This window comes from Opisthocomus hoazin, chromosome 8, assembly GCF_030867145.1.
Source record: "Opisthocomus hoazin isolate bOpiHoa1 chromosome 8, bOpiHoa1.hap1, whole genome shotgun sequence".
Lineage (NCBI taxonomy): Eukaryota > Metazoa > Chordata > Aves > Opisthocomiformes > Opisthocomidae > Opisthocomus > Opisthocomus hoazin.
In genome coordinates, this window is record NC_134421.1 from 52364943 (window position 1) to 52391862 (window position 26920).

Consider the following 26920-nt stretch of genomic DNA (forward strand, 5'->3'; position numbering starts at 1 on the left):
ATGTATCTCTATGGTTCCTGTTGATGATGATGGATGACAGGATGACAGATGTTTAACATGGCAAAAATATAGTCATGTCGAGCTGCAAGAGAATTCTAGTAGAGAATTATTTAAACTCTTTCAAAATTCTCAAAAGACATATTTCTCACTGTAAAAGTAAGCATTTCTCTTTCAAAGAATAAGAAACATAATTATGTACTGAAAGTTTTATACAAAACTGGAAAGTAAATTTGTCCCTTAAGACCAAATATAACCTTCATTATTTATCTGTGATGAATTCCTCCTCCTTTTAAAATTATTTTAAAATATTTAAGCATCTTTACCTTGTTCTTTCTTCTGCTGCCATCACTCTATTTAGATACTAGTCTTGTGGCTCTGAAAATTAGTGAGGTTTATGTAGTGTCTTAGAAAACCAACAGAGGAGAAGCTAGAGACATAGCTAACTTGAAAGCCATTTATACATATAAACATCAAAAAGGAACAGGTCAACTCCTTTGTCCATAAATATTTGACCAATATCACTGCCCTAAGAAACAATTTGGCCTTTTGAAGTGCTTGTAATCAGACAAAATTCACAGTCCTCTCTGCCTCAAGCCCTGATATAGTCAGACACAAATACTAAATCTGGTACTTGTTACAGCACTGTAAACTTGCTTGGGCGTCAGGAAAACAGAATGTGTGAGAACAGAGAGCAAAATGCACTTGTGCTGTATGTCTGAGGCCCTCTTAATATCATCTTGACTGGAATTTGGAGCCTATTGTGCAAGTTGCTTAACAAATAGTAGGAGACAGTCCTTGTATTAGTTCAGAGGCATACAACTAACCCACTGGCCTACACATGACACTTGACAAGTTCACCCCTTATTTTCCAAAGAATTTTCTTAATGAAATGAACCGTTAAGACCAGTGCATGAATCCGAACTGTATATAGCACACTACCTAGCACTGCATTTTAGAGCATGAGAAATGTGAACATGTTAAGGCATCTGTGAACAGAAATTTCAAGTTGTGGAAAATAAACCCCTTTGTCCTAAAGAGCTTTCAAGCAATAATTCATTCTTATAGAAAGGTCTTTCCTAAGGTCGTGCTACCTTTATTTCATAATCCCAGAACACAGCAAGGAAGTGAATCTGGACATGACCTCTTTCAACTCCTGTTCATTAGAGCAGATGGTACAAACAACACAGGCCTTTCACTGCAAGGCCTGGGAACAAGCTGAATTCATGGCATAATGTAGCCAACAAGAGAAATCTATTGAAATGGAAGCAACATAGCTTATGAACTTGCGGTTTTGTTAAAGTTATCTTTACCAAGAATGCGTTACTGTACCATTTTGAACAAAAAAATGAACTCAGATAAAGCATATTGTAATTAATATGTTTCTCGACATAAATGACAATGCACTTTATAGTTCTTCTAGTTTATTTGTCTGTTTCTACCTAGTATTATTTCTGTGAAACTAATGGTATTTCACAATGAATAGCATCATAAGCAGGCCATGGAGCTCTAGGGAAGCAGAAATATTCATTTCTGCTTTTATAAAAACAGATAGAGTCAGTCCTTGCTTCAAAAAAGCAGAGCGTGTTTACAGGCAGACAACCAAAAGAGATTTAGGTAACGACTGATGTGATCCGAACACAGGTAGACCCTGTAGTGTATTCAGGCACACTTTGTGTTAATTCGGTGTCTATTTTCTGTCCTCTGGTAAACCAATGAATGTCTTGCAAGACTGCTGGGTTAGATTCCGTACACGGTGAGTAGGGTCAACTTCAGTTAATACTTTGACTTTTTAGATGGTGAGGGTCCATCTTTCACTGTAAATCACTGAGATAACAGAGAGAAGGTGGCTGAAGGACAGAACAAAACCAGAAAGCAGATAACATTATTTTCAGTTTATTCCTGAAAAGTGGTGATAGAAATGTGAACCACTTTTAGCTGAACTTAGGAAATTATCTTTCTTTTATAAGTAACAGTGAATTACTTCCCTGTTTCAGTTTGCTGTAGGTTAGAACCACTTTTGCAGTAAAACACTGGGGACATATTCATCTCAACTGAGTAAAATTATAGAAAATTCCTGAACACAGAAAGCATGCCAGAGTAGAGTATGCATTGGCACAGGGCAGATGTCACCTCATTTTTTCTTGGAAAATGGCACAAAGAGACTGATCCTGTGCATCATGCAGTGATTCTCAAAGTCTTCTCACATGCTGGGGGAAAACATGCAAGCTCATGGTTTACTCCAGCTGCATTAAGAAGCGTGGTGCCGAGTCCTGTGGTTTAGCACCAGTCTGAGCTAGCACAGTCATTCAACGTGATGCAATGCCAGGAGAAGGCACTAGATCACTCACCATAGCTTGTTTCGGGCTAAGCCTTCGAAGGTCTCTCTGGAAGGCTTATTAGAGCCACACTGTACCCTTAATCTCAAGGTAGGGCAGGTTCTGCTAATTTGACGATTTCTGAATCCTGTGTTGTAACACTGAATGGATAGGATAGGGTAGGATAAGATATGGCAGGACAGGATGACAGTTTGCTCCCCTTCATCTTCAACATTCACCTGGCAGGTCTTTTGATAGAGCTTTTGAGTACTTGCTATCTTTTCCACATACATTTACTGAAATTTGGTGTATGAAATTCTGGAAGTTGTGGCCTAGGAAGAACATTCACTTTTCATTTGAAGAGAGGCTCTGTTAGAACCCAGCCTAACAGAACTTTCAGTATGTTCTTTTTCCTCTTTGTATAGTAAATAATTGTTAATGACAGACACAGATGTATTTTCAGCTATTAAATAGGCTTTGAGAGAGTTTGTGTTGTTTTGATTTGGGTTTTTTTTGTGTGTGTGTTTTTCACCTACAGACAGATTTTTATGCTTTTCATTGCTTACAGAACATCTGAAAAAAAAGATAAACTACACAAAAGGTGATGTTGTTACTCCCTTCTGTTTACCTGATGGGTAGGACTTGGGGGCAGGTGTTACAGGATACATTTTAGAAAGCACAGAAGTAGCCAGCTGAAAGATTCTGATGTGCAGGAACCTACGTTGTGACACAGAGGGAAGAAAATCTGGAGAGAGGTTCAGGCACTTAAACACAGGCATCTAGTGCCTTTTGAGTACCTGAGAATATCCTCCTTGGCTCCAAACCATGTAAATAAGCTCTAGTTCTGTGTAATATATGTCAGCCCCATTCAGATGTCTAGAACACTGTAGAGAGTCTCAAATGACTTAGTTATCCTTGTTCAGGCACTTTCTACTAATTAGGTGGATTCACTGACTGCAAGGATAGAAAACATACTTCCTTTCTCTGTGTAATCTCATCTTTCTTTACACAGCCCTTTCATCTGTTGGTTAACATGAACTACTCCCTCTGGGCCAAGGGAAATGTTTGATTCAAGGTTTAAGTCAAGGAGAATGCTTGATTCCAGAAAACTTCATGGAAGAATCCCTTAAATTTCACCAACTGCAAGACATCTCTGTGACTTCTGCTTCTCCATCTGTTCTGTAGCATATCTTGAGGTTTGTTTTACATGTGCAAAATGGATAATCAGGTTTTTTTGTCAATCTGAGCAATTAAATACCCCTTTATGTACAGATTTCATGCATCCATAATGTAGATGACAAGTTATAATGTAAGTATTATATTAATTATTTATATTCAATCAGGTGCATGCGTCAGTCACTGTTCTGTGAATAAGAAGCTACACATGGTGTCTGTTCCCCGCTCTCGGATTCTAGGAGGAGGAGTCTTTTTACCACTAACTGCCTCCAGGGAATTTCACAAATATCTGGAAAAAAAAACCAAAAATGCTAACTCATTTTACTGTAGTTTTGTTACAGTTTTGTTATGTTATATTTAAGTACAGATCATTAAAAAAAAATTGGAGATGAGTTATATTCATGGCTTGCTTTTCTTAAAAATATTTTCTGCTTTAAAAGATGAAGAGAATGTACTTGTCTAAACATTCCAATAATGTTGTTTAAGACAAGAAAATTGGTTTTACTTCTCACTAATTTTTTCTTTAAATATTTTAGGTTTATATAATACTTATTCACAGCAAAGATGTATTTGCAATGAAGGGCTTAGCTGTTCTTTAAAGCACACAGTGGATCTGTTTCAGGCCAGACGTCCCTTAAATCAATTGTCAGAAACTGTTGAATTGCTAAAGAAGTTTCACCTTATTCTAAATATAGAAGATATTTAAATGAGTAGAAAATTACCCACCCAACACAAATGCATTGGCACTATTTTCTAATTGCTGCAATCATGTTGCACATGCTTACTGGCACCAGAGCTGATAGCTCAAAATGAAGATGGGATTAAATTCTCTGCACCATTGACAGCAGTGATAATGGTGCTCAGAGACATGTATAAGCAATGTCCTAGCATTATAGGGCTTCATACCAAAGAAACGGAAAAAGTGCTGGAGTATATCAGCAAGTAGCTGTGGTGAACAACTAGTGCAAAATTGAAGGTTTCCATCGTATGTGGATTTTAGCCCACGTTCTAGTGGAAGATTGCTGGGCTGTATAAAATGTCTTTCAGCACATAAGCGGGAAAACTAATGGTGGAGCAGCCAGCAACTGACTGTTAGATTGGCAATTTTTTAATTGCCAATCTGGCAAATTTTCAGTTTATGGAGAAGTGGTAGGTTCTGCTAACAAGGCAGAGGAACTGGAGTTTCTTGCTTCTGAGGAGAAACCCAACTGGCAAAAATAGAGATAGCTCACATGACTGAAGTGTCTTCTTACAATCAGTGTGGAAAAAAATTCAAGGAATTCTGCAGCAATGGATGGAATTCTGTAATGATCATGTGGCTGTATATGCATCAGTATTGTAACAGACCTTAGAGGCCTTTTCCAACCCTAATGTTTCTATGGTTCTATCAGGACATGGTTTAGCAGGCTTGGTGGTGTTGGATTGGCAGTTGGACTTGATGACCTTAGAGGTATTTTCCAACCTTAATAATTCTATGCTTCTATGAAATAAATCTAAGTAAACTAATTAATCTGTATAAAAATTAAAATGGGCAAATTTATCTGTTTAGTGTTTCCAGTTGGATAGCAGGAAGATGCCTAAATTTGAACTGAACTCTCTTAATCTGCATTTATTCTTATCCACACACTTCTATATCTGTAAAGCTGCTGCTAGAAACAGAAAAGAAAAGGGAGCTTTCTTTTCCTTGATGGTCAGAATAAACACCAGGGATAAACGTAGGTGGTCAGTTTGGGGTTAAGACTGATGTAAATATTGGAACAAAATGTGGAGGTAAAATATATTTAGCAAGATCCAGTCAGACAGTATTTTAATCTCACCTGAGACTTGAATAACTAAGTATTGAGCTGAAAACCATAAGAGAATGTGAAAAGTCCATTTTTGTTTTTATTCGTGTGGTTTTCCCTGGAACATCCTCCACACTTCTGTGCAACCAGTTGCTTGGTAGTGTCACATACTTTGAGCGTAGAGCTGCATGGATTGAAGTGGGGGGGTCTTCTCACCATTCAGAATCTAGAGAAGAGCATAGGAGAGAGATGTTTGTTGGTTCTGTATTATCACAACTTAATGATATGTTCTCTCTCTTTATAATAAATCTTTACTTGCTTCATACAGAAAAAGGGATTTCATTGCCTGAGCCAAGCTGATGGCAAGGTAAGATATTTGGTTTTTCCACTCACTCTTCAGAGGCTTAGGCCAACTTTGTGTGGCAATGGTGAGAGAAACTGGTATTAAATCTAAGCCTGTTTTATGTTTAATAATGCATGGCAGAAATGATTTTTTGTTTTATTTCGGGGTGTTTTAAAGTCAGATTCCTGAAAAGAAGTCTCAGAAAGGGAGTCTGGTTGAAACTGCTAGGCAGTGTCTAATTAATTGTTGTTCTGGATCTCCAGTTGTTAAGTCTCAATGTGAACCCGGATGTGATGCAGTAGTGGGTGGAGGTGAGTGTCCAATTTTTTTTTTTTTATGGTAACCAGCTTTTGGGGAAGTCGGCACTTGACAATCTCCTGCTATGGAGAATGACATTCTGGTGTCTGCTTGAATTTGTGAATGTGTTTCCCATAAAAAAAACATAGTCTTACAAGACATTAAAATAAACAGCAAAATAGTGAAAGAATTCCTGAACACCTTTTTGTCTGTAAAAACAGGTCAATTAGTCACAGAAGACTGTAGGTAGGGCAATATGTTGCAAAAGTTAAGCAAATTTCTGATAAGAAATTTTTAGTACTCTAAAATAAAAGGTATTACTCTTGCCATAGTGTAGTTTTATGGGATCTAATGATTTTCAGAACAAATCTTTATAGATAAAATGGAATAACCAACTACTGCTCTAAATTTGACAATTTCCTAGGCACTAGTGAATACAACCTGATTACTGGGGACTTTCCAACTGTAATATGCTCTATTTCAGAAATCACTTGCATACAACTCACATTAAAAAGGAAAGTCCAGGAAAGTCTAGTCAAAAGAAGATGCTTCATATTAACAAGGGGAATTATTTGAGAAAATGACTAAAAAAGTCAAGACCTCATAACTGTGAAAGAGAACAAACTTTAATGCAAACTCATCTGAACCAGGAGCAAGGAAAAGGAATCGATTAGATATGAGAAACCAATTTACTGTTAACAGAAAAAAAGGGAAACAGCAGTGGAGATAAATTAGAAATTCAAATATGTAGAAATTAAATGAGAAGGTATCAAGAAGTTAATGATACAACAGTAAAAAAACTAAAACCTCTGGCAGCTAAGAAACATCACGTTGTTTTCACTGGTATTATGGACTCTTTCACTGGAATCCTAGTAAGTGTTATTAGACAGAAAAATTACTATAAATGAACCTAAAAAGGCAGCGTTGTTCAACAGATGAATATTTGATTTGGAAAAAATCAAGCATAGTAATGTATTTCCTTACAGAGCACTAGATACACTAGACTATAAATGATGAATGTTAAACAACAGTTTCTAGTGATGAATATATTTTTATGAATAGAACTGCATAATATAACCCTGCGAATCTTCGACAATCTGAATGAAGAGAGCTTTTAGACTTTTGATAGATTTTAAACACATTTAACTGTTTTGGTGAAGTACTAAAGGAACAGGAAAACAAAAGTATTATGACAATATTGAAAAGGACAAATATAACCTGAATAGGAGTAGGTGGAAGGCTGGTACCAGCACAGGGCACTACTGTTGACAGCCTCTTAAGAAAATACAGTTTTGATAGATTTCTTTTAAAACTCAGCCAAAGAGAACATTTTACAGCCTGACCTTATTCTAAAGAGAGAAAGGATGTGCAGCTTACAATTCTTCGGTTTCCTAGTGATTTGCATGCTCATTCTATCCATAGAAGACGTGATCCCTTCGGCCTTCTTTGTCTGAAGGCATTTAAATTTATGTCCTACCTTTGAAGAGCAATGTATCTTTGTTACCCAGTGGCTCCACAGAAAATGCAAACATAAGCTAGGAGCCAAAATTCATGATTTCCCAATCAGCTGCATGTCCCCAACACTAAGCTGGAGAACTGTAATCCCTCTTGCATTTTCTTGACCCAAAAGATCTTGAATTTTTACAGCATGGCATCACCAGTTCAACATGAGTCAGCGTATTTGGGTCAAGTTCAATGGCTGCTGGTAAACCACAGGTCAGATCAAATGAAGGTATGATCCCTTCTGGCTTTAAACGTGCTTTGTCTCTTAAAGCTGGATGTCCTCACTGTGGCAAAGCTTATTTCAAGTTTACTTGACAAATTTTCCGGCCAGCCTCACACAGATATTGATAAAACAGGCAATAAAGCTAAACACTGCTGCCCCGTAGAATAGAGTCATCAAGACAAAGAAAGCCTTTTCCTGAAAGCATACTCCAGCATACCTCAAAGAGCACTACCAAAGAGAGATTCGGTCCAGCCCTGTAAGTCAGCATCACCAAGTCAGAGATCTGCCCATATCAAAGCAGAGCAGAGATCCATAAGGTTAATGTATCTTATTAATCTATTCCACAAGGTAGCTGATCAATACTGTCCTTACACTTTCTCCACCATATGTTGAAATCTGGTTAACGGAGCTAAAGATGTATTCAGTCTGCTATGTGTGTAGATACGCATAAGATTTTGTATTATTTTCAGACAACTGTGACTCCTAAATTGTGGTGAGGAATTTAAACTCTCAGATGTCAGGAGACACAGAGTGTGAACTGAAAATCCAATTTATTTCTTTCTGTGTTTCTGTGCTAATATGTGCTCCCCATTAATCTCTTTCAAAGCCAACTGCAGCTAAGCAAAGGTCCTTAAATAGGCATTGGATCAACCAATATTAAGGACCAAAGGCACTGGTTAAGCAATCAATATAGTGACTGACCAGTGGTATAATATCTACAGTAATATATATAGCATTGTCATTCTGATAAAAAAATAAAAATATATTGTACACTAACAGACTGACAGCAAGTTACACAGATTTTTGGGAAAAAGCCTGTTTTGTCCCAGTTGAGGCTTAGTTCATGACAAAGTTTTATTGAAAACCACACTTTCTGTAGCTGCAAGCTCTAGAGAAAATGTTGAAAAACTCAGAAATCTAATTTGAAGTTTATATTTATAAAATATGAAATCTATTGGAAGTTTGAAGGTGGTTTGCATGCTTTACCCACTCTGCATCACACTTTCACTCTCCTTACATTGCTATAAATAACATCCAAATGTAAATATATGTAGAATTAAATAACAATGAGATAGAGGCTTTGAGTTCTTCTCACAGCTAATGCATTGTAACTCTGGAGTGGTATAAAAGTTCACGGAATTTCACTAGCAGGAATTTATGAAATGAGAAATAAAATTTGACTGTATTGTATTATTTATTCATGTCTAATTTAAAAAAAAAAGACTGATGGCCTTCAGATTTTAAATTAAAAAAAAATTTAAAAAGAATTTATTCACAGATATCTTAAAATTCTTACTTTTTGGATGAGAGTAACATTTGTGTCTTGCAACTACTGTGGTGATCCTGCCAACATGAATATCAGATGATATTCGTGAAGATTAAAAAAAATCATTAAAATTATTATTAGAGATATTTTCAAGCTGAAATAAAAGAAGTAAATAATTTTTTGTGTTCTCCTCCAAAATTTTTGTCTACATTGTATGTATATCAAGGGGAAGTCACTGCAAGTATTCTACAAATGTGCAGTAGTCATCAAACTAAAAAAGGAAAATCTGCATCCATGACTCTCTTGATTTAACCATTCCTAGCACTGTAAATGTGGTAATGTAGCTACTCAGTAACTTTTCTTCATTTTTGTCCTTAGTGGATTGGGTTCTGAAACATCATGATCTGCTATTAATTATTGCTCAGTTCTGATGAAAAAGTAAAACACTCATGCCCACGCTTCTCCTTTGAAGGACTTAAAATCACTTCTGATGCCACATGTTATGTGTCCCTTCACTATAGAAATAATTATTTGTACCGAAGAAAAGAATCACACAGCATTTCAGTTATTCTACTTGTGTCTACTATGTGTCCTTCAGGTCATTATTGCACACTGCAACTCATTTTCAGATCCTTGCATGTTCAGAGAGATGCACAGACTTGTTACATCATGTGATTTCACAATATGCATTCTAGAACGCAGCAAATACAGACAACTCCTTATCTGCTTATGGGACAATTATTCCTGCTTGGTGTCTTTTTGCTTTTGTTATGAAGTCTATCTTCCTGAGAGAAAAAAAATTTAAGATTATATCACCTTTTCATTCTCTTCACAAAAATCCCTGCCCATTTTTTTAGCTCTTTGAAACCTATATTTTGACAAGTATTCTTTACAAGATGCAGTAAAATTAGTACCATTAGCTGCAGTCTGCACAGCATCTAACCTTTCAGAGAGAGACTGGAGCCCTTTCTTAATCACCAGCCTCCCTAATTACCCTTCTGTTCACAAGGGTTGTTGCAGTTAGGAAGAATTTCATTTTTCCAGCCTTTCTAGGCTATTTGTTTCAATAAAGTGAATGTCCTTTTTCTATAAACTGGGAGACAGATAATCATGATGACAAGTCACATAGTATAGTTGTTAAACATACAATCCTCTTTTTATCTCAGCCTAAAATACATCTCACTCTGACAGTAAAAAAGCAATATTTTTAACAGGTACAAGTGTATATCACAGACAATCATAAAAGGGAGAAATAGCTGTTCCTTGAACAAACATTCCAGGACAATTTATTTTCTTGGAATATTATGTTAGAGGAGTTATATGCTACTTACACACAAAAGACATTTGTTTATTAAATTCACGTTACAAAATGAAATTAAAAGCTTAAAATCTCAAGAACCTTTTTTATGGTCAATGTCTTGATGTTCTCAGTAGTTGAACAGTCTGGGTTTTTTCTATATCTTCTCATGTTGTTTCATGCAGCTAGTCAGAACTATAAGACATCTTTTGTCATAGGAAGAAGTGACACAAGGATAAGTTGCATAAAGACTATTTGTCCATCAGGGCAAATAGAAAGAAAGGGGAAGAAAAGCACTCTGAATAGAGAGACAAGGAAAATATTTAATGAAACTCTTCCTCTGGCAATTCTGGACCTGTATCTTGCCAATCCACAGCTCTTCTACCTAGTCTCACATCCGAGAAAGTCTTTCTGATGGTTCATTGTCAGACTAATAGGGACAAGCACAGGATGTAGAAAGGTAGGACCATTTCTCTTCAGAGCCAGGACTGAAGTGCCAGTCTGCCCTTCTGTGCACCCCACATTCTGGGCACAGTGACCAGGGTCTGCACACAAACAAATGCACCAGGTGAAACTTCTGTCTTTTTCTGTGCCCATCCTAACTGCACATTTTCCCTAATATCACCTTTTACTGACTTGGTGATACTACCCTCAAGTCACAAACAGAGAAAGCCTGTGTCCTGAATGGATGAGGGCAGAATTTGGCTTTTTTTCACACTGTAGGGGAAAAAACCTGCTAATAATTATGCTAAAAAATAAAATACATTTGTGTATTTTATTAATTTCCCACAATTTAATTCTGCCTCGCAAATTCTATGCAGTCAGGCAAGCAATTTTTTCTTTTGACAGGCCAGTAAGATATCATTAATTTTTCATTCTCATCAATCACCATGGTAAAGGCTGTCTGAGAAGGTTTTGTGCTTTGGTTGGTAATTTGTCATGACAATTTTGCAAGGCTGTTTTAATGCCTTCTCTTAGCTGATTGAAAATGTCTTATTTACTTCAATTAGTTTTGCCAGTGAGACACTGTGGTTTTATATGAAATGAATTGTTAATTGCTCCCCAAAGCCTAGGTAGACACCTGCTTTTCTATTAAAACACAGATCAAACTGCATATGTGGTGAGGGCTAAAATTAACTCAATTGTACAGGCAAAGCAGAGAGACTTAGGGCCTTCTAATATGTAGTACAGTCAATGCTATTTGTGACATAAAATATTTCTGATTTTCAGTTAAGTATTATTTTTGCAACATATGAAAACTAAAACAAGCAGGAGGTAGCTACTTTTTGCTTGCTTGGTAGATACTACTATATTAAATATATATACATGCATATATCTGCATTGTCCTAGGAGGTAGGTGCTTCATAAATCCTTTGTAAAGCTGGTGAATTAAACAACTTTTCAATAACAATCTTTTAAGCTTAACTACTCAGCTCTTTGTAACCTATTTAATACTGACAGATGATAGAACAAGCAATAAAGAATATTTAAACGTCTACATTAAACCACTTCAAGGCCCCATTGTCCAGCCTCTAATCATGTGACAGTATTTGTTTTCTGTATATACTGTATGTAATTCTTAAAATAACATTAATATTTCCACATGGCGAGATCGTACCATCATAGTATGGAAAAGGATGGTCCACAGCTGATTTCACTAGGTCACCAACAAATTCTGCAGCTGGTATGAGGCCATAATTAATGAAATTAATTAGCCTAAGGAAACTAAGCCATGTGACCTTTACTTTAATACACATACTCGTTGCTATGGTAGCCCAAATAGGAGTATCTCTCAAGCTGTTAGGGCCCCTGGTTTCCTTTCATAATGAACAGCTACAGGGTGTGGAGCTGTAGATAAAGTAAATTCATTTGTTGCACATGGTAAAGTGAAACAACTAATAAATGAAGTGACACTGGTACCTGAAGGCTTCATTTAATAGAAACCTAAGCCTGGACTTAGGCTTTGTGATGAAAAGCTTGACTATTCTTGAACTTCAGGCTTTGCCAGAATTTTATGGCACTGGTCAGAAAGAGCAGAAGTAAAGTGGACATTGCAGTGATTTTTTTCCTTCACTGTATAGATTTCTTTGCTTATATTATAAATTCTTCTAACTGTAAACAAAATAAAGCTTTGGGGAAGATTCAGCAGAAAGACCCTTTTTTTAATTTTGGATTTATTCTTCTTAAACTTCCCACCATTTTCAGACCATTCCCATAGACTTTCCTTTTTTTTTCTTCACTTTCTCTACAATGACCAACTGATAACCAAAATGTCCGTTACAAAAAGCTTGTTAAATGAATGATGAAATGTCAGCAGGAGATGGATTCTCATAGACTGTAGAATTTAATATTTTTTTCAATATTTTGACATGGCAAAGTTTTTCCAGATGCATGTTCAAAGACAAATCTATTTGGGAATATTGAAAAAAATCTGGGGACATAAGGCATCCATTTGACTTCTTTGACTGTAAGAAGACTTTGTTTTATAAGAAAGCAACAAGACAATTCTGCATATTTATGCATTTTGTGCAAAGCTTGTGCTCGCTGACATGGAATTTCCTGATGTTGGGATTTAGAATACTATTTTCTACATTATTTTGACAAATGTGACCCTAAACATTATTAGTCAACTTCAGTAGTTTATGAATCTTTTAAAGAAGACATAGATGAGGGAAGTTTTTCTTACTTAAATATAATACTGTTTTTCTTATTTAAAATAATACTGGGAGGTGACTTCAGGTCTCATGCATTACCACTCTTACAATATTTTTTATATAATTAGTCAGTTATAGTTGTGGATTATATTTGGCTCCTGTGGTATAGATCTGCTTAAATCCCCAAAGACCTCACTGAGGTAAATGGTTCAGTTTCCACCAATGTCTTACACAATTACTATATTTCTGCCGAGATGCAGTGAAGGGGTTTATCTGCTTTGTGTAATTATCTGAAAGGAATGGTGGCTCAGGTCCTCACCATCCTCATGGAGGTCTAATGTCAATATCGTAAAAAAAAAATAAATAGAAGATTGTAAATAAATCTCTCCTGAGGATTACAAATATCTGTGTCCAGAAGTTCTTAAGAGGTTCATGAAGAATTTTGAAAAACTGGAAAATTAAAGTCCTTTTAAGATCCTCTTGACTTATATCTGAGAGGAATCATTACACTTTTATTAGAAGTACAGAACACAAAATATATGATGGATTGGAAATTAAGAGAACACACCCATAGTTTTACACAGTCCTTATGCAAATGTGAATACTATTGAAAATGTGAAAATAAGACCCAGATTTAGACTTTGGTCATAGCAAAGTGGTAATGATTAATTTCTAATCAGCACAACTGGGTTTAACCGTCTGTGCTGGGTGCTGGTGTCCTGGCATTAGCTGAGGGATGCTGTGCCCAACACAGCCGGCCCCAGCTGGCTCCATCTGTCACCACTGCAGGGCATAGCCGAGCCGCCTGGGCCAAGATGGTGGGCCCTCTGGGAAATGGAGATTTAAGAAACGGCAAAAGAAATGGTACAAAAGCAGAGGAGGAGGGAAAAAAAGTGAGAGAAACAGCCCCACAGACACCAGGGTGGGAGAAGAAGGAGGGGAGGAGGTGCTCCAGGCGCCAGAGCAGAGATTCTGCTGTAGCCCCTGAAGGAGATCATGGTGGAGCAGGTGGATATTTCTTGAAGCAGGAATGTTTCTTGAAGAAACTGAGGCATATGGAGAGATCACACAGGGTTATCTTGAAGAACTGTAGCCTATGGAAGGGCCCACACTAGGGCAGGGGAAAAGAGTGAGAGGGAAGGAGCAGCAGAGACGAAGTGTTACGGATTGAACACAAACCCTAATCCTCACCCCCCTGCACTGCTCAGGGTGTATAGGTAAGTCAGGATTAAAAGAGTGAAGCCAAGCTTGGGAGATGGGTGGAAATGTGTTGTTTTAATGTTTGTCTGTGTTTCTTACTACCCAGATCTCTCTATTTCAATAAATTCAGCTCATTTTCCCTAAGTCGAGACAGTTTTGCTTGTGATGGTAACTTGTAAATGCTGTCCCTGTCTTTATCTTGACCAACAATCTTTGACTTCCTATGTCGTCCCCCTGCCACTCGGAGGAGGGGGATTAAATGAGCAGCTGAGTGGAAGTTTGGCAGTTGGACAAGGCTAACCCACCACAGCATCTGAAAGGCTTGGGGTGGTGCTCCAACCTGATGCAAATCTGATGCAGACTCTCAGCCACATAATACATCTCTTCCTCTTACATGTAAGAACCTATTATAGCTGCCATAAAATCTTCTTTTTACTGAGAGCAGTTCTGGTTTGCATGGCAGCATCTAAATTCAAACTCAGTCTATAAATAGTATTATATTACTAAATTATAAAATTAATTTTTTGTATGTGTGTGCTCTTGAGGGAAGGTTCTTCTGCATCTCATTGCAGTGAAATTAGATCCGAACTTTTGCCTTCGGGTACAACAAAGGTGCAGCAAAATTAGCTAACATACCAGGCCTGACATTAATTTCACACTATATCACAGGATTAACTCAAATTCATCTTACTCCTGTAGTCAGAGATCTGAATATCAGAATTTTTTTTATTTATTTTTGACAGGTTAGGTAAATTAAATCAATGGCAAAACTTCTTAATCGTGGTCAGGTTTTCTCCCACTATGTTTATAACATCATAATTACTAAGGCTAAAACGAAGCAAAACAAAATAAAATACAACCTGCCACTGGTTTTTGAAGGGAGACGTGAATTTTTAAAAATTATATTTTTTAGAAAAAAATTACTTATTAAAAATAAATAAAAAATATTTTTTAAAAATTTCAAGATGGCATTGAAATCTAATCATGGAACTGTTTAAACATGGGTGGAAGATTTAAGGAATTAAAGAACGGTAATTTCTTAAACAGTTTTTCGAAGAGGCATTTTGATAAGCATTAGGAAGAGGGAGAAGACTGCTGTGCATGAGAAATTGAAGAGTGGCTAGGGGGCAAAAGGAAGACTAGAAAGAGAAGGGAAGGAAAACAAAGGAATTACAAGAAGCGAACTTTTTGAGTTGTAGAAGAAGAGAAAACAGGGCATAAGTGAGAGATGTATAGGAGAAGTATTCTGATAATGATGTTAGACAAATTTGATGGGAAAAGCTATCACTACAAGTCAAAAATTATTTTAAAAACATCAGTAAATGTAGCTATAAAAAGATTCAGTGTTCTACAAAATTAAGTATATATGATTCATTTTCTATGGATTAGTAAATTATGTTCAGACATTGCCTTTACATACAAGATTTGAAAAAAACATTTTCCTATATGCGAAAGGTTAAAAGCAGAGGATGAAATGTATCTGTCTTACACCCAGAATGAAATATACTGAAATGTAAAAATAGTAAACTTGTCATAAAAATAAATTATAATGCAAATTTCTATTTATAAAACTTACAGTTTTCTTTAAAAAACTTAACAGTAGAGTGGCGAAATAGTAATGCAGCGGACAAAATAATTAACCAAATGCAATCGGTGCCATTAAAAAATAATAATGTAAAAGAAAACACATATCTTTTAACAGTTTTTAAAAAGATGTTCTTATTTGACAGTATTATCTGAAGATATTCTCAGATCATCTGACTTCCTCTTTCTGCTTTTGTAAGGCATTTAATTATCTTTAATCAGATCACTTAAAATTCCTGAGGGTCAGCCCATCATCTTAAATATTATGGTCTCATTTGTGCCACTGACTTGCTCAGCAAGTCTGTGCCTCTGTTTCCCATCTGACTCATTCTCCTGTCTAACGAGATAAGGTTTGTAGGACGGGGACTTTCCTTCACCCTATGTATGTACACCAGTTATGTCACTGCTAGGCAGTGACACAGATAGTAATGAAAGTATTATGATAGTATTTATGTTGTAGTTTTAATTTGTTGGTGGCTTTTGTACTCAATGCATGATGTTATGTAAGAATAATGTTTCCACTTTCCAGAAAGAGAAGGAGAAAATAAGACACAGTTGAGACAGAGGACTATTGATCTGACAAACACTACATAAGTAGTTCATGGCAGAGCGGAAAATCATATAAAGTGTCTTGTCTTCCCAAATTGTGGCTTAATTATAAAAGCATCATTTCTACTCTTTGCAAATGAAGCTGTGTAACAACATCAATAGCCTTAGCATTTTAAAAATGGATAATTGATGTAGAGTAAACAATGCCATTAAGAAATGGTGACAATATTGAGAAAATTCCTTATTTTTGTCTGTGATAAGTGTTTTCTGGAAAACTTGGTAAAAGAAAGAGGTTGAGTCTTGGTTCAAATAATTTTAGTTAATAGAAGAATGTGGTACTGTAGCAGATGAAACAACACCATCAACTTCTTCCTTGACCTTATCAAATATATCTTGTCCACATATTGAGTGATGTAATCTTTTTTTAATTTGATTTGAAATGTGCTTTTTGAACTTAATCTAAATCTCTTTAGAATTTTTAGTTAACACCTCAGGAACAAAACTATATATTTAAGTGTTTAGGTTTAACCTGGATAAATATCAGGTGCCCACCAAAACCGCTTTATCACTCAGCTGGACAGGGAAGAGGAAATATAATGAAAGGCTCGTAGGTCGAGATAAAGACAGAGAGAGATCACTCACCAATTGCTGTCATGTACAAAACAGACTGAACTTGGGGAGAAAAAAAAAATATTATTTATCACCAATCAAATCAGAGTGGGATAATGAGAAATAAAACTAGATCTTAAAACACCTTCCCCACACCCCTCCCTTCTTCCCAGGCTCAGCTTCACTCTTGTTTCTCTTCCTGCTCCCCCCGAGCGGCGCAGGGGGGTGGGGAATGGGGGCTGCAGTCAGTTCATCACACGTTGTCTCTGCTGCTCCTTCCTTCTCAGGGGGAGGACTCCTCACACTCTTCCCCTGCTCCAGTGTGAGGTCCCTCTCATGGGAGAGAGTTCTCCAGAAATTTCTCCAACATGAGTACCTCCCATGGGCTGCAGCTCTTCACGAACTGCCCCAGCGTGGGTCCCTTCCATGGGGTGCAGCCCTTCAGGGACACGCTGCTCCAGCGTGTGTCCCCCACAGGGTCGGAAGCCCTGCCAGAAAATCTGCGCCGGTGTGGGCTCCTCTCGTCATGGGTCTGCAGGTGCTGGCAGGAGCCTGCTCCAGCGTGGGCTCCCCATGAGATCACAGCCTCCTTCGGACATTCACCTGCTCCAGTGTGGGGTCTCTTCCACGAGCTACAGGTGGAGATCTGCTCCACCATGGACCTCCATGGACTGCAGGGGGACAGCCTGCCTCACCATGGTCTTCATCACAGGCTGCAATGGAAGACTCTGCTCCAGCATCTAGATCACCTCCTCCTCCTCCTTCTTCACTGACCTTGGTGTCTGCAGGGTTGTTTCTCTCACATAGTCGCACTCCTCTCTCTCGATTGCTGCCTCCCTGCAGTTTTTCTCCTCTTCTTAAACATGTTATCACAGAGGCGCTACCACCCTTGCTGATTGGCTTGGCCTTGGCCAGCCAGCAAGTCTGTCTTAGATCTGGTTGGTGTTGGCTCTATCAGACACGGGGGAAGCTTCTTGCGGCTTCTCACAGAAGCCAACCCTACAGCCCTCCTGATACCAAAACCTTGCCATGCAAACCCGTAACATTAAGTCAAAGTACTCATACTCAACCATTTTTCAGAGGTACTTGTTCAGTGTATTATTTAAAATCTCAAATGGCATTTTTTAGTTATCCTCAAGTATTTATTTCTGTGTTTAAGTATCTTCACCATCAGGTGTCTGACCTACCCCTTCCTTGTCACTCCAGGCCTGAAAAGGTGGGTAATAACAAGCTGAAGCAGGTATATTAGTTTGAACTAGGAACTAGATAAGCTACTTGAGAAATAAGATTGTAAAATCTGATCCACCTTCCTTTCTCTTTGTCTCAGGAATGTGGAGAATCATCTCTATCCCCACGAGTAATCTTTCTGTTAGGTTGTTTGATTAAAGGCTCATCTCCATGAACACAAAGGAGCCCAGGGCAACAACTACAGCTGGTGGAACCCCAAGAACCTTACCAGGAGCCCCCGACCTGGCTCCAGCCAGGGCTACCCTGAGAAGGGGATCAGCCCCATGGTCCAGAGGTGATTCAGTCAAAGGGAGAGATTTTCCCTGGGGAAAATCTCATAGACTGGAGATGGGGGTGGGGGCTACTGCATACAGGGTTATGAGCCTCATTATGGGATGCAGTAGAAGAGCATTTTGCATAAGATATAACATGTTAGAGGAAATGAGAAAAAGGTAGACAAATGGAGGAATCAATGCAGTTTGGGGAGGAGCAAGCATCAGAAAAAAGGGTTGGGGATAAAAGGAGTCAGTTGTATGTTAATAGGGGGGCTGATCACTATGTTTACATGGCCATGCCCTGTGCCTGATATCCACAGACTGTCCTGTCTTTAAAATCAATTTTTAACTATTTTGGGGGACCTCTATTCTATGTGCATGTGTGTGTATGGAGGTCTAGGTACCAGCCACTGGGTGGGACTGCAATTCTAGAGGCCCATGTGTCTGTGGTGCCATTACCTAGAGAGACTGGAGTATGTGTGTGCGGTGTGGGTGTGCAGGTCATCATGCAATTGCCAGAAAACATCAAGCTGGTGAGCAGGACAAGAGACTTGGGAGCCAAGTTCTGGAGTGGCTGAAAGGCCAGGTCAGACCTTAGAGAGATCACAGGGTCTGAGACTTAGCTACTGGAGGGATCAGGAGGTCCAGGCCAACTCCTGGAGAGACCATGAGGTCTATACAGGTATACTTGTTCCACTAATTGACCTTCATCCTCACCAGCCAGAGACAGGGACGGAATAAGGGTGTTGAAGCTGTTTGCATGAGTGCATTTTCTGTCCATGTTGTGGTCTGTGCGACCAGCTGTGCATACATATACATATAAAATTCGTGTATGTACACGCGTGTGTGTATCTATTGGGAATTCAGGCTCAGCCTCACTACTGTTTGGACCTGTAAATGTGGAGCTGCAGCAACCTTTTCTTCATTCAGCTACTGCATTAGGCAACTCCTAACACTTCTTCCTACAGGTAATTATCTACTTTTCTTTTAGTATGACTTGTTTTCCAAACAATTGTTATACTGTCCATAATCTGTGTGTCAAGAAAAGATGATAAGCAGGAAAAGAATCAGCTAAGCATTCTGCTCTCATATGTCTCTACAATTTCTAATTCTCTATAGATATTGTCTAATTCAGGAATAATGCTAAGAAGGTCTACAGGGGTTAGAGGCTGAAGCATCAACTTTCTGAAAAAGGCGGAGAAGGTGAGAATTTTTGCCATGCACTTCTCCTATTGCTAATCATGAATGCGACTTCATACAGCAATGTTATTTCATCATGTTTTGACGAAGTTAAAACCAAACCTCGGTTTCTCTAACCATATAAAAATACTTACCTCTGCATCTCATTACTTACATTGCGCTACCACAATCCTGTCCATATATTTGAAGAAAATAAGTTTTTTTTCTGAGATTAGGTACATTTTTTAGATCAACGACCCTCATGTGGCTGAATAAAAAAGCACCTTCAAAAACTTTTATTTCTAGAATAAAGAGAAAAGTGTTCCTACGAATGCATCAGTTACTAACTCTCCGCCTCAAAGGTTCAAAAATGCATTGTGAGGAATATTGTCCATTTAAGAAAATTTTCATTGCTTTGATTTCCATAAGGAATATGGAGATAGTACTTAAAACACAAAGAGGTTGTCACGCTCAACAATCATTTTGTCCTGCAGGGCCAAGGTTTAGACTGTTGTTTCTCTTTTGATGTCAACAGCTTCTTTTTAATGTCTAGCTTTCTCTTGCCAAATCACAAGCTGGTTTAAACTATTCGAGACCCATCTTCCACTTCTTACCTCATAAGTGCAAGTGAAAGAAGACAAACGGCTGAGAGGAGATCAACTGATTAGCAGAGGAAATAAAGCATATCAAATCTAGCAGGTCAGTGTAAATGCTTGACTAGAAGAACAGCACCAAGTTTTATTGAAGTAAATGTGACTACATGAGTGCTTAAATGCAGATAAACAGGGATGTATATTATGGTCATTTGTTGAGCTCTCAAGAGCAAATGATTGTAATTCTAGCATCAATACATTTCTTTTCATATATGAAATGTTTCCCAAACACTGTCTAATTAGACAAACCTAATGTCAATTTAATTAGTCAGTCCACCCTGTGTGATTAATACGTGTTTTATAAATAATTCTTGTGCTGAAAAAAGGCACAAGAACATCAATATTGGGACTAGAACTCAACAGAAGACTCGGCAGCCACCTCCCTGTCCTGTCTCACTTCTATGACTGTAGCATGAAGTTAAATGCAACCCATTTAGAAATGAAACTGAGCTGCTTCTGAGCCTGGAAGAGTCCAATGCAACCGTTAGGCACTGCTTGGCATTTCTCCAATACGTCCTGTCAACCACCCTTAAAAGCTGTTACTGGATTAGACTGATGTGTCTGGCTCCACATTTAGAGCTCCTCAATAGCTTCCCAAAGACATTTGTCATGATTGTAACTGGCTATACTTGTCTGTAACCTATCTCAGCTGCACCTTCACCTCTTTATCTCTGCCAAGCATTTAACCTACTTACCACTATTTAATAACATATGGGTCTCCAGGCATAGCCTGAGATGACACTGTGTCAGGCATTCCATAAGTTTGTGCTAAGCTACTCTCTGCAATAAACAGAGTAGTAGATATTACAATTTCTTCATCAGCATATATACAGACTCTGATATAGTGATCCCTAGTTCCATTTGGAATGTTATTACCACATTTTAAAAGATTAATAGCAAAAAAAATTTATGTATCTATTAAGTAAAAAAAAAAGCAAAACCAGAAAAACACTACACCAAAAAAACCACAAAGCAAATGGGCATAAAGTGTTGCCAAACTATCAAGAAAAAAGTCCCTGTGTATTAGCATTTAGATTTATGAGAAAGCTAGCAAAAAGGAAACAGCGTCTATTTCAACATATGCAGAGGAAAAAGAAGAGGTACAAACCATTTTTTAATACCTTGAGACTGTACTAAGTTGGTCTAATCAGAGAGCACTAAGTGCTTGCAGGGACAGAGAGCCCATTGGGGAAAAACATAAAAAGGTGCTAGAGGTGATGTGCTTAGTTTTTGGCCATCTGTTCGCAGAAACCACTGTTTTTGATAGTTTAAATAACATGAACTAAGCTTCAGGTCAGCTTCCCATTTGGGCTCCAGTGGAAGTAAGATTTGAGATAGATTTTGGGACATTGCTATGCCTCTCAAAGCTCAAATGGCACTGCAAACTGGCTCATTTGAAGGAAATCTTGAAGGCAAGGTAAACAAAAGTGTTACAGTTAGGCCACAGCTTGAAATTTGCAGGTATCACGAAGGCTTATACAAGTAGGCACATGTGGAAATAAACCTGCAAACTTTTCCTCTCTGAAGGGTATGAGAATACAGAATGACAGAGATGTGCTGGAAATGGCAAACTCGGTTGTTGAGTATTTTATGGCCTACAAATAGGAAGATAAGGAGGAAGCTTCTTTGGCAGCATGTGGGTAGAAAAGCTATGGCTCTTAATTGATGAGCATTATGCTGCTTCAGACCCTTCATCAGAGACATAAGATGGCATTAATGAAAGGTGAGATTAAATATTATGTAAATTAGACTTCATGTCCACTAATACATGATACTTTAAACATTGTCTAGGGCAGCTTTCATATGTGTTTGCTACATGTACAGAATACAGTGTCCAGAGAAGTTATATATGTGTTTACATGGAATGAAACTGCACAGCTCTGGAAGAAGCACAGCAGCAGTAGTGTGACGCTCTGCCCTTGCAGGCTCATCCCACACTTACAAAGCTATACTGCTTTTCATTTGGGAAACAGCTATTTCTATAGCAAGCTCAAGTTCATACAGTAGACTTAACAAAGCAGACCAAAGGCTGGCTTGAACTGATATGTCAGCAAATACTCAAACTGTCTGTAATTCTTTTCTTTTTTTTTTAAGAAGTGAAGGAGGGACAGGATGCAGTTATTCTCATGAAAGTTCTCTTAAAAATAGCTATTGCTAAGAATATCTAACCTAATTTTTATTCATTCAGGCTTGAACCATAGATTGGGAAATCTGTGTTCATTGGGAGCAAATTCCTGTCTTTCTATGGGTTTCCCTGTAAAGTACTCAGTTAATTGGGCTATTTGTGATGGGTAAAAACACATACTGCTGGGAAACACTTTGCTTTGTTTCCAAACATATTGTGACATTCTGGAGTAAATGAAGCCCTCAGTTAGTTTATCTAGGGCACATTGTAAAATAAATCACATGTTCCTTTTCACCCAGTATCATAGTAGAAAATGGCTGGGAAAGTAACTTCTTATTCCTAAGAAATGTTAAAATGTTAGGTGTGATAGTCATTAAGTCTTCTGACGCAGAGGAAATAATAACAATGATATTTTTGTTGGGGGGTGAATGTCAGGAATCATGAGGCTGTACAAAAAAACACAATCTGTTACTGGAATGTAGCTTTGGACAGTGCTAGGAATTGCTTACTCATGCTGAGCTGCCCTTGGGAGTCATACGAGACTTTTGTTGTGGTCACATGCTTGCAATCACCATGGTGTAGTACCTTTATCAAGGTCACTGGGGGAATAAAAGCACTGTGCTTTTCAAAGCAGGGCTTGTGGTATGAAATACAGTTGCTTCATCTTCTGCAGAATAATGAGCTCACAGAAACGACTGCCAATGTTCATTTGAATATGGTCATCTCCTTCCTTACACTGCATTATTTTGTACTTTAAAAGGTCCAATTACAATGTGCCTATTCTTACTAAATAGAAATTTTAAAACACCCTTAAAAATATAGAAGAGAACCTATCTATCTAGTTTTGTATTTTCTTTGGAGATTAAAGCTGAGAATGCAATTTATTGCATCATATTGTACAACAGATGAAAAATTACTCAGATTGTATGAATCTAACATGAGGACAGGGACTCTTTGCTTATGGAAATAACATTCACCCTATATTTTACATGAATAAAGTTATTGTTTTATGGAGTTTTATTCAGTGTGCCAAAAGCTCACTGCAAGATATTTACATGCCCCAAAACAGGGTTGGGCCTAACATCGCTTCTGGCGATGAAATCAGGACTTTTGCTAAAACTTAGAGAAACCTAGAGACAAATTTCAGGTAACTACATCACTATTACAGTATGCTTGTGGAGGTGAAGAGAAGTCTTTCTCTGCCAGATACACAGTGCTTGTATAACCTTATTCACAATTACAGCTCATGCTGGGTACAGAAACCTGAATGAAAATCCTACACGCAAACATTCCCGAATCCCTGTGCTACAAGTCAAAAAGGAGACAGGCTTCATGTTAGAATTAACCTAACAAAAATTGGTAGAGATTCAGCAGTAGGAAATTTTGACCTGGTACTACATGACCTCATTTAGAAAGTGTGAAATACTGTGTTGTGTCCTGCAAGATGTTTTCTCACTTGAAGAATTCCTCAATTTTACAGTGTAGTTCTTAACCATAAGCCGCAATTGGAAAGAAAGTCCGTACTGAACACTGGTGAATGGCCTAGTGCAGGACTAGCTAGGTGTTATCCAAAGTCAATTGTTCCTAATATTCAATAGCTTGAATATGTCTACATGGAATGAACACATTACAGATATACTCTGAAACTAAAACAGTGTTATGAGAAGAGTCCAAGATCTTCAAAAGTATCAGTCTTTCTCATGTGAATAATTCTGCTAAATGCTCATGGATGTCTCTGCAATATTTCTGGAACACAGAAATTGAGGTGAGTGCTTACAGGTCCCTGTGTAAATTAAAAAATCAGAAATAAATAGTATACTATTGAATTAGATCCCCTAAATTTGTAACTAGGGATTGATAGGTCATCTTTCTGCTTTTTAATGCTCTGCTGCTGTTTATAGTCAAACACCCACACATATCCTTTTAGCACAATTAATATGCAAGAGATTTGAAGTGATGAAATTTGTATCAGTATTAAGAAGGAGTTGTAGGAAAGGGAAGTTAAAATAGATCTCATCCTACTTTTGCTTACCTCCTTTTACTCCTTGACACAGCTTTTTCTCAAATTTTAGCTCTCACAGATCAGTAGATAGACTGCAAATAAACCTAGAAAAGAGAGATTTTACACCATCACTTTAAATCTGGCTCAGGATAAATATTCGTATTAAAAGACCTAGAACAACTGCAAAATTTCTAATCACACATTGCAAAGACATAAGTATTACTCCCTGAAAAGAAATATGCTCACTAGTAAAGGAATGATGATTAAAATAAAACCACATATTTCTTATTGATTGGAGACTACTTTCAATGTTAGAATAATAGGATGAATTAGTGCTGCAACATCACAAAGTCAGATCCCGCAGAATATAAGTGGGTGTAGTTCTGGCGCTATCTCCAATAGCCATGTCTGCCTGAAGGCTATCAGATAAAAAGGTAATTAAATAAATATGGTTCTTGACTGATCTGACTTTTTTGTTAAAAAATAAAAAATATGGAATAAGTATAGCTGATCTATAAGAAAGGTTTCTGCCTGAAATAGAATTTATGTTTTATGGACTGATTGTGAGCAGTTATTTTAAATAGTTTGAATTTTGTTGCATCTAAATCCACGTGCAGCTGGATTAAGTACTCCTTGGTGCAGGATGTGCAATTAAAATGATAGAAGAAAGTAGTCACTGGGTATGCTGATTGGCTGCTAGAGATTTAAAACCATAGCATGTTCCTGGCATAAGATCAAGTGTCACATATTGGATGCTCATCACATGTAAAATACCAGGATGCCAACTGCTTTTCATTTAGCCAAGCAGCGCATTGGCCCTCTCCCAGCAGCTGGCTGGTACCCATTCAAAATTCACAGGTTGCTTGGACTGACTGTGATCTCGGCAATCTTTTCTTCTTCATTTTGCTTAATTTTTTGCTCATGGTTTTTTCTCCTCTCCTTTCTTTCTCCTTTCTTTCTTTTCACTGATAATTGCTAGCTTTCTTCTTTTTCCTTTTGTGTGTGTGTGTGTGCATGCGCCTTCTACCCTCCTGTACTCTAGATTCCCTTCTTTTTTCCTCTTTTCTTTCATTTTTTTCCCCTCTTCTCTTTCTCTTTATTTTATTGTCTTTTTTCTTCCTTGCTCTTTTCCATCCCATTCACTTTCCTCTTAATTTTTGCTGCCTCCTTCCCTCAGTTTCTCCTTCCTTTGCAAATGAATCCAACCCAATACACACAAAATATATTAAACATATATTGTTGTATATTGTCAACAAGTGTACAATATACTTGTCATCTGGATAGAGTGTTGTGATTTCTTGTGGTTTAAACTCAAGTACTTTAAACATCCTTCACTTTTGGGGTTTATTCTTTCTGGCCATTACTTTTTGTTATTCTGTTAAGATGGAACTGCCAAACTGCAGAGTAAAATCGATGCTGACTTCTCCATATTCCCTAGGGTTATGTGCTAATTTTCTTAAATTCTTTCTTATGAAAAGCCTTCTAGTATTTTTTTCAAACATCACAGCACTGATGAATTTAACATAATTTCACATAAGGTTAACATTAAAGCTAATCCAGATCTGCATGTAATCTGTTTTCAACAGACTGGAGTTATGCAATAATTTATGCCAGCATATTTATTAAAAAATCCAATTTTAAAAATTTATTTTTTATAAAAGTGTACTTTAAAATATTATATAAAATTATATAATGCATAAATATAATATGTTAATATCTAAAAGTAATATATATATGATAAGAAAAATGTTACCATTACATTAAAAGATATTATTATATAAAATACATAATAGTATATAAAATTTATAGTGTTCTATATAACTTGTCTTCTGGCACTTTTTCCACAGGAAAAACAAAACTCTAATGCAACCAGGTACATCTGAACACTGCATTTTAGTATGTCTTTTGCACTTAAAGCTCTTAGGACAAATCCATTGCTGCTGCAACTTTCACATACTCTATTTCAGTTAGGCTAGCTGCAGTTCTGTTACCTGCTTACAGGAAAAAACTCCTGTCTTCTCTCGTCTAGGCCATAAAATGATTGTAATACTGCATCTCAGTACATCACTGTACTGAGACACCCATAGTTCCTCACAGCATTCACTTTTAGACCATTTTATCAATTTTCTTGGAAAGTTTCCTTTGCATAATTCAGCAAATGTTGACTGCTTGAAGCTAAGTGACTAATGAGTGAGGCAATGCTATCTTAAGAATGGGGCTGATCCCTGAGATGTGATATCTCGTAATTTCCTGTCTGAAGCTGAACAAATCCATTGGGGGTTCTTATTAAAATCTTCTTCATATAAGCTTTATACAAGTGATGTTGTGAACCCGGAATTTTCTGAGGGCCATCATCCTCTGTTCTTATGGTCATCAGAAGCCATAATTAGACAATTTAGAAATATTGTCCTTAAGGTCTCAACAACAGTCAAGATTCTGGAAGCCTGAGAAGTAGCAAGCTACAAGTAAGATGACGTTTATTTCTGAGAATGGATGGTATTTCAGAGAGTGTTTTCAGAGAGGTACATTTCTAGCATCCTCCTGAATTTGCATAGGGTACAATTTAGGTGAAGTAGTCTGGGCCAACAGGTCCTCCTCTGAACAGTGAAGTAGATCTGCACACTGCCTGTATTGTAGTGTGAAGTGAAAGTTATAGCA